Source organism: Humulus lupulus, chromosome X (assembly GCF_963169125.1).
Source record: "Humulus lupulus chromosome X, drHumLupu1.1, whole genome shotgun sequence".
Lineage (NCBI taxonomy): Eukaryota > Viridiplantae > Streptophyta > Magnoliopsida > Rosales > Cannabaceae > Humulus > Humulus lupulus.
Genome location: NC_084802.1, coordinates 219540572 through 219548768, shown reverse-complemented (window position 1 = coordinate 219548768; position 8197 = coordinate 219540572).

Here is an 8197-nt window from a genome sequence, read left to right as displayed (position 1 = left end):
TGATATCCTTTACCACCCAGGAAAAGCCAATGTAGTGGCAGACGCGCTGAGCCGGAGGGGCCCGAGACAGTTATTTAGTTCTACACAGATATCAAAGGAGTTAGCAGAGGAGATGGCTAGAGCAAGGATAGAGCTGGTAGTGGGTCGGTTGGACAATATTACCTTGCAGTCTACCCTCTTGGAGAGGATAAGAGAGGGTCAGATGGATGATGCATAGTTTCAGGAGGTTAGAGGGAATGTCCTAGCTGGAGTGGCTAAGGACTATTCCATTTCAGAGACTAGTTTATTACTGTATAAGGATTAGATTTGTATCCCAACAGATGTGGGTATTAGACGAGAGATACTTGAGGAATCCCATACTACACCATACTCACTCCATCCAGGCACCACGAAGATGTATCAGGATTTACGGACTTTATATTGGTAGCCTGGGATGAAGAATGACGTAGTTGAGTACGTGGCTAAGTGTTTAACCTATCAGCAGGTGAAGGCTGAGCATTAGCGACCAGCGGGGTTGCTACAGCCTTTGGGTATACCCGAATGGAAGTGGGAAGACATTACTATGGATTTTGTGGGAGGTTTTACCTAGGACAGTGGGGCTGCATGACTCGGTGTGGGTGATAGTAGATAGATACACCAAGTCAGCTCACTTTTTACCAGTGATAACGACCTATATTGTGGATTAGTACGCGGAGTCGTAGGTGAGGGAGATTGTATGTCTCCATGGGGTTCCCAAATCTATAGTATCAGACCGGGATCCCATATTTACCTCCATGTTTTGGGGTGGTTTGTAGAAGGCTATGGGGACTCAACTGAAGTTCAGTACAACCTTTCATCCTCAGACAGATGGACAGTCTAAGAGGATAATTCAGGTATTGGAAGACATGCTTAGAGCGTGTGTATTAGACTTTGAGGGGTCTTGGAGTAAGTATCTCCCATTGATTGAGTTTTCATACAACAACAGTTATCAATCAACGATTGGAGTAGCTCCATATGAGATGTTATATGGGAGGAGGAGTAGATCGCCCATTCATTGGGATGAGATGGGTGAAAGGAAGTATTTGGGACCAGAGTTGGTTCAGAAGACTAGTGAAGTTGTTAAGAAGATCCGAGCTTGAATGCTCACTTCCCAGAGCAGTAGAAAAGCTATGCTGATCCTAAGTGTAGGGACGTGGAGTTCCAGGTTGGGGACCACGTGTTTTTGCGAGTGTCATCGCTGCAAGGGGTGAAGATGTTTGGGAAAAAGGGCAAGCTGAGCCCTAGATTCATAGGACCTTTTGAGATCCTGGAGAGGATCAGGCAGGTGGTCTATAGATTGGCTCTGCCACCATCGTTATTAGGGGTTCATGACGTATTCCACATATCAATGCTTTAGAAGTAATATGACTTATGTGTTAAGGTATGAGGATTTGGAGTTACAGACATATTTGTCATACGAGGAGCGATCGGTTCAGGTCCTAGAAAGGAAAGACAAGGTTCTACAGAATAAGATGATTCCTCTAGTCAAAGTGTTATGGAGGAATAGCAAGGTCGAGGAAACGACCTGGGAGCTTGAGTCAGTTATGCGGGATCAGTATCCTGAGTTATTCAAGTAAATTTTGAGGACGAAATTCTCAGTAGGAAGGGATAGTTGTAATGACCCAAATCGTTAATAGGGCTTAGTGCCTAAATTAGCGTGCCAGGAGAGCATAATTGGATATGTGCATGTTTAATTGGTTAAATGCATGACTATGTGGCATGCATGGTTATGATTATATGAATATATTATATGCATGTTTATGAGTGTTAAATATGCATGTGGGCCCTTTACTGTTTATAAGGGCATATCTATAATTTTGGCCTGTTAAGGGCATAAATGTGATTATATGTGATAAATGGTTGAGACCACATTATTATGTGGATATATTTGTAGGATATGACTCGAGACGGTCCTAGTGAGCGGTTAAGCGAAATAGTCACAACGAGGTTTAATACCTGGCTCGGGGGGAGCCTAGGGGTATTTTTTGGGAATTTAGAGAATATTTTGGGAATTATTAGATATTGAATAAGTATTTGATAATTATTTGGACATGACGAGATTACTTGGTAAATGTTAGGAACACTTGAGGAATTAGTGGGAACTGGGGGAAAAGACTATTTTACCCTTAGAGCAAATTAAAAGGCTAAGTAATTCAAGAGGGGGCATTTTAGTCATTGTTTTGATTAAGGATGAGATCAGCTAAGGTTCTAAAAGCAATCAAAACCCACTAGACAAAGGAGGAAGCCCCAAACACTCTCTCTCCCTTTCCTCCTATATGATTCTCTTTCTCTCTTATGCTTGGAGAATCCTTGATGAATTGAAGGAAAAATAGACGGAATATGAAACTTGAGCTGGGAACCTTGGAAGGAATTAAGCTGAGTTTAATTAGAAGTGTGCTGGAGAGTTAAGCCATAATTGAGGTAAGGTTATAGACCCTTGGTTGTAGAATTTTATCTTGTTCTTTTGCTAGGAACTTAGATTATTAGGTTGGAATTAGACTGAGTTGTGGGTGTTAAATTTCTACTGATTTGTGATGACAGCTTCAGTAAAATTCTTAATGTTTTATGTTTAAGATATGGGATTAAGAGTCCTACACTCATAACTGAGCTTGGTTATGGTTAGGATGCTTGTTGTAGGTTGAATTTTGAGGTTTTGGCTGGGAAGAATGCTGAGAAAACCCAGAAAATTTTAGGTTCGTGGGGGCGCATCGCGACCCACCTCATGGGTGCCGCAGCTCGCATACCCAGATTGCCCTTGGAGGGTTCTCTGTTTTGAGGGTGCGCCGCGGACCTAAGGGGGCAAGTCGCGGCCCGCCTCCCCCAGATGCATGAGGCTGTGCCTCTGACTTGGGGCGATCCGCGACCCTTAGGGCCAGGTTGCGGCTCGCCTAGGGAACTTTGGCCTAGGTTAGTCTTTAGGCTTAGGAAGGCTCGGGGGTTTGAACTTAAGCGCTCGGGACTATTTCTACTACCCGGTTTAGTAGAATTCGAGGTCCCGGAGGCTAGTTATTGTTTCCTAAGCATTTATTTGGGTTTTGAATTGATGGTTAGCCATTGATACTGTGACTAGGTTTATCTCTAAGGCTGAGGACTGAGGATTGTTCTTGGGACCGTTCTTAATTCTTCGCTCGGGAATTCGAGGTGAGAAAATTGCACACTTGTGGTTGTAAATGGGACTGAGGTTCCCAATATTTGAATATGTATACTATGTGATTGTACGATTATTATGATATATGAGAATGAACGGCCTAAGGGTGCCGGGGCTGATGATATGCGTATTGAACGCAGCTCGGCCTAAGTGAGTCGGGGTCGACTAGATAAACATAGGGCTTGGTCTAAGCGTACCAACCCTGAACACTTGTGTAACTAGCTAAGATATGAACTTGAAGTTATATGTTTACCATTGGTTAGTTTAATGCTCGTACTCTATTATATAATTTAAACTGTTTGAATTCCATTGATGCTATGTGTGTTTGCTGTTTATGGTTTTCTTGTTGGGCCTTGGCTCACGGGTACTATGTGGTGCAGGTAAAGGCAAGGGGAAGCTGGACCAACCATGAGTTGGCGAGCTCTGGGGGCAAAGTGTACATAGTCAGCTGCTCGTCCGCCATGGCTGAGGGAAAGTACAAGGACAAAGCCCTAAAACTTGCGTTTTTCCGTTAGAATGGCTTTTGGTTGTATTATCTTTGGGAGATTGTAAATTATCTCTTTAATTATATATTGTTTCCTTAAGTACTATTAACTTTACAAGTGAAGGTTATTTCATAAACTTATTTATGAATTTGAGCTCAATAACCTTTCAGTTCTAAAAGCTAACCCTTAAGAGAACCATTATTCAAATCCTCTTGGAAAGGTATAGATTCCATATCTGTATATTATCCCCAAAGCATTTACATCAATGAGTTCCCAAAACAAAAGTTTTTAGCCTGATCATTTTGACAAATCATAACGAGTGAATCAAAGAACTCAAATGACATAAAGAGGAGTTCATAATAACTTCAGGATTAAGATCAATTTTTTTATGATCATCTAATTGACATGTTTAATTAATACTTATAATACAAATGATATTCAGTTAAGTATTAATAACATATCGCGCCCTGTTCATGAATAACCACTTTATACAAAGTACCTCCACTAAGATGTCCTACTACATTAGTAATTTGGATCTAGATTACATGTAGTCATACTACTAGTATACTGCACTTACATTATGTAATCCAAAGATTCAATATAACTTTGTTTTACTACGAACTATTTAAATTCGTTCCCTACAATCTTAATCCTCTCGCACCGATACAAGATTATAGTCACAATAATGAATTTGAGAATTTTCTGATATTCATATAATATTATTCTAATAATAATAATAATAATAATAAACAAGTAATATATGCAAATATTCTTTTTAATTATTTATTTCATAAAACATTGTCCAACACATGTTTTAAAGGGCACAATTCCCAACACGTCATGCCCTTCGGGCTAAAGAATGCAGTAGCTATGTATCAAAGGCTGGTGAACAAAATTTTCGTTAACCAGATCGACCAAAACATGGAAGTGTATATCGATGACATGCTGGTCAAGTCAAGGATTGCCAATAACCGTGTGGCCAAACTAGAAGAATTTTTTGTCGTGCTAAGAAAATACGGCATGAAGCTGAATCCCCAGAAATGTATCTTTGGTGTCTCATTCGGGAAATTCTTAGGCTTCATTCAAAATTCAAGGGAGATTGAAGCCAACTAAGAGAAGATCAGATCCCTGTTAGACATGCTTTCACCTAGGTCGCGAAAGGGTGTCCAGAGTTTAATAGGAAGAATTACTGCCCTAAATCGCTTTGTATCAAAGTCCACTAATAAATGTCTCCCTTTTTATAAATTATTAAGGGGGAACACAAAATTTGAGTGGACTAACGTATGCGAGCTAGCATTTTAGGATCTGTAGAAACATCTAGTTGAACCCCCCATTCTATCAAAGCCTGTTAACGGAGAGGCTTTGTACCTTTATCTAGCTGTGACAGAAAATGTGGTCAGTGCAGGTTTAGTTTGAGAAGAGGATAGAACTCAAAAGCTGGTCTATTACACCAGGAAGAGGCTTTTGGGAGTTGAAACTCGGTATCCATTGATGGAAAGACTTGCGTTCTATCTGGTCTTCGCCTCGAGGAAGTTACGACCTTACTTCCAGTCCCACGCAATACATGTCTTAACCGATCAGCCTTTAAGGCAGATGTTACAAAAACCTGAAACATCAGGACAATTGATAAAGTGGGCCATCGAACTCAGCCAGTTCGAGATTTAAATAAACCACGATCAACCATCAAGGGGTAGACCCTAGCTAATTTTGTGGCAGAATGCACCGGTTTTTAGGACAAACTTATGAGGGAACCTATGCAAGAGTTTTGGAAACGGTTCGTGGATGGGTTGTTGTGGATATCGGAATTTTAGTCGCACAAGACTCGCACTCGTGAACCTCAGGTAAAGGCCTGGAAGGAGAGTAGCCAAGGCCGGCCTTACACCCTGCGCCAAGGGCCTCGTAAGGCATGCACCCCTCTTATAGAGCCTCGCTTCATGTACAGGCTCAGGTAGGATCACCCCTCAAAATTAACGGCACGTCTCGCACTGAGGGTCCCAAGGAGGTGGATATGCCTTTCTAGCAATAAACCACCTCGCCCCTAGGCGACTTGCGAGGTTCGGCCTCGCCCCTAAGCATCTCGCATGGCATAGCCTCGCCCCTAGGTGTCTCGCGAAGTACGGCCTCGCCAAGGCGTCTCGTGAGGCACGACCTCGCCAAGGTGTCTTGTGCCACCACCGTATCGTGAAGCATGGCCCCGCCAAGGTATCTCGTGCCACCACCATATCGCGAAGCACGGCCTCACCAAGGCACCTCATGCCACCACCGTCTCGTGAGGCACGACCTTGCCAAGGCACCTCGCACCACCACCGTCTCGCGAAGCATGACCGCACCAAGGTGTCTTGCGCCACCACCGTGTTGTGAAGCACGACTGCACCAAGGTGCCTCGCGCTACCACCATCTCGCGAAGCACGACCGCGCCAAGGTGCCTTGAGCCACCACTGTCTCAGGAGGCACGACTTTGCCAAGGCACCTCGCCCACCTGGGTCCATGCCGCAAGACGGGCCTCGCACAGCGAGGCACTCCTCACCTCGCCCAGGCATGTGTCTCGAGGCCCAAGCAACCCCGCCTCGGCTCGATGGTCTCGCGGCCCCTCGTGCCTGTGCCTCGCACACCAGAGTCAATGCTACTAGAAGGGCCTCACGCATGGAAGCACACCTCGCCTCGACGGTCTCACATTCCCTCGTGCTTATGCCTCGCACATGGGGACCGCGGGGCATTGGTCTCGCGAAGTGAGACCATCGACTCATGCAAGGCATCAAGTCTTATCGCATACATAACATGCCTTGTTGAAGAGGCCTTATCTCTCTCCCTGAGATAAGCGCCACCAATGGGGCACCTCTCTCCCTGTGGGTCTCATGGGATGTAAAGTCGAGGACCTCTTTAACACGTGTTAAAGGAAGGATAGGGAAGGCCTCACAACGATTCGGTATGAAGTCAGAAGAGGTACAGAGTGCGTTTACAAACCAAGAGGAGTTAGAGTACATGCACGATGTACACGCTAGACAGGTAGTGGTCGCACGAGTAAGGTACTTAATGTAGTCATCATCAGTCAATCTCTGACACTCGTACTAAGCAAGTAGTGGATGCACGTTCGAGCACTAAAGTGGAGGTGCTCCCACAGACTCTAACCATGTACTAGAGCCGACACCACAACCCTCTGCTCCACAATGACCTGCGCCACGACCTTGACAATGTACATACGTACAATCTTGTCCCCTGGGACCACAATGTATCAAGGGCCATTAGAGCCCCACTATAAATGGATCTCCTCCTCTCCATCCGAGGGGGGGAAATTTTTTGTAAGATCAGGCTATTCTAAGAGCCATATATGAATTTTTCTTCTTTTATTCACTTGCAATTTTCCTTCATATTTCTACAAGTTCTTTTGCGTTCATTAGTTCTGATTAGTTTTTTGAGTTTTCATCCATATTTCGTTGACGAGTTTCTGCCGTCAACAGTCATCTAACGAGCACGAGTCAGGGGTAATCATTCTGATTATGCCAGAAGGGCATCGCTTTGATACTTCTCTAAGATTCAGATTTAGCGCCTTAAATGACAAAGCTGAATATGACACTTTTCTAGCTGGAATTTGAATTGCCAATGAGTTAAAAGCGAAGGCCATCTAGTGCTTCAGTGATTCACAACTCGTTGTAAACCAAGTATTGTGAGAATAACAGGCTCGTGTGATCAAAATGGCTGGATGCATGGCTAGAGTAAAGTATGAATTGTTAGAGTTCGAGTTTTACTCCATCGAGTAGGCCCCTCACGAACATAACACAAATGCAGACGCATTAGCTTGACTTGCCACAACCAAGGAAGCAGACACGTTGAACGTAGTTCCAGTTGAATTCCAGGGAAAGCCAAGCATAGAGGGAAAATTAGTAAAGATCGAGCTAATTCATGTAGGGTCGACCTAGATGACACCAAATGTATAATACCTCACTTCTTAAAGACTACCTGAAGATCATAAGGATGCACGAAGATTGCTATACCAGAACCTAAGGTATGTCCTGGTCGAAGTAATCCTCTACATGTGAGGTCCTTCTATGCCTTTTCTCAGGTACGTCTCGCTAGAGGAAGCCCAAGCTATCTTAAAGGAAGTTCATGAGAGATTTTGTGGAGACCATGCTGGTGGGAGGGGGGGATCTAGCCATGAAGATACTCAGACAGGGTTATTTAATGCCAACCATGAAGAAAGACTCATCAACGTGTGTTCAGAGATGTGATAAATGCTAGTATTTCTCAACAATAGCTCAGGTTGCACCTGTCGTCCTTAGCATCATCTCATCACCTTGGCCATTTTCCATATAAGGAATATATTTGATCAAATCATTGCCAACGGGGAAAGGATGAGTTCACTATGCTGTGGTCACTATGGACTACTTCACAGAGTGGGTCAAAGTTGAACCATTGGCTACAATAACCTCGAAAAGAGTACTTGATTTTGTTATAAGGAACATAATTTGCTGCTACGGACTTCCAAGGAAAATCGTATTAGATAACATGACTCAGTTCAACAACAAGATGTTCACAAACTTTTGTGAAA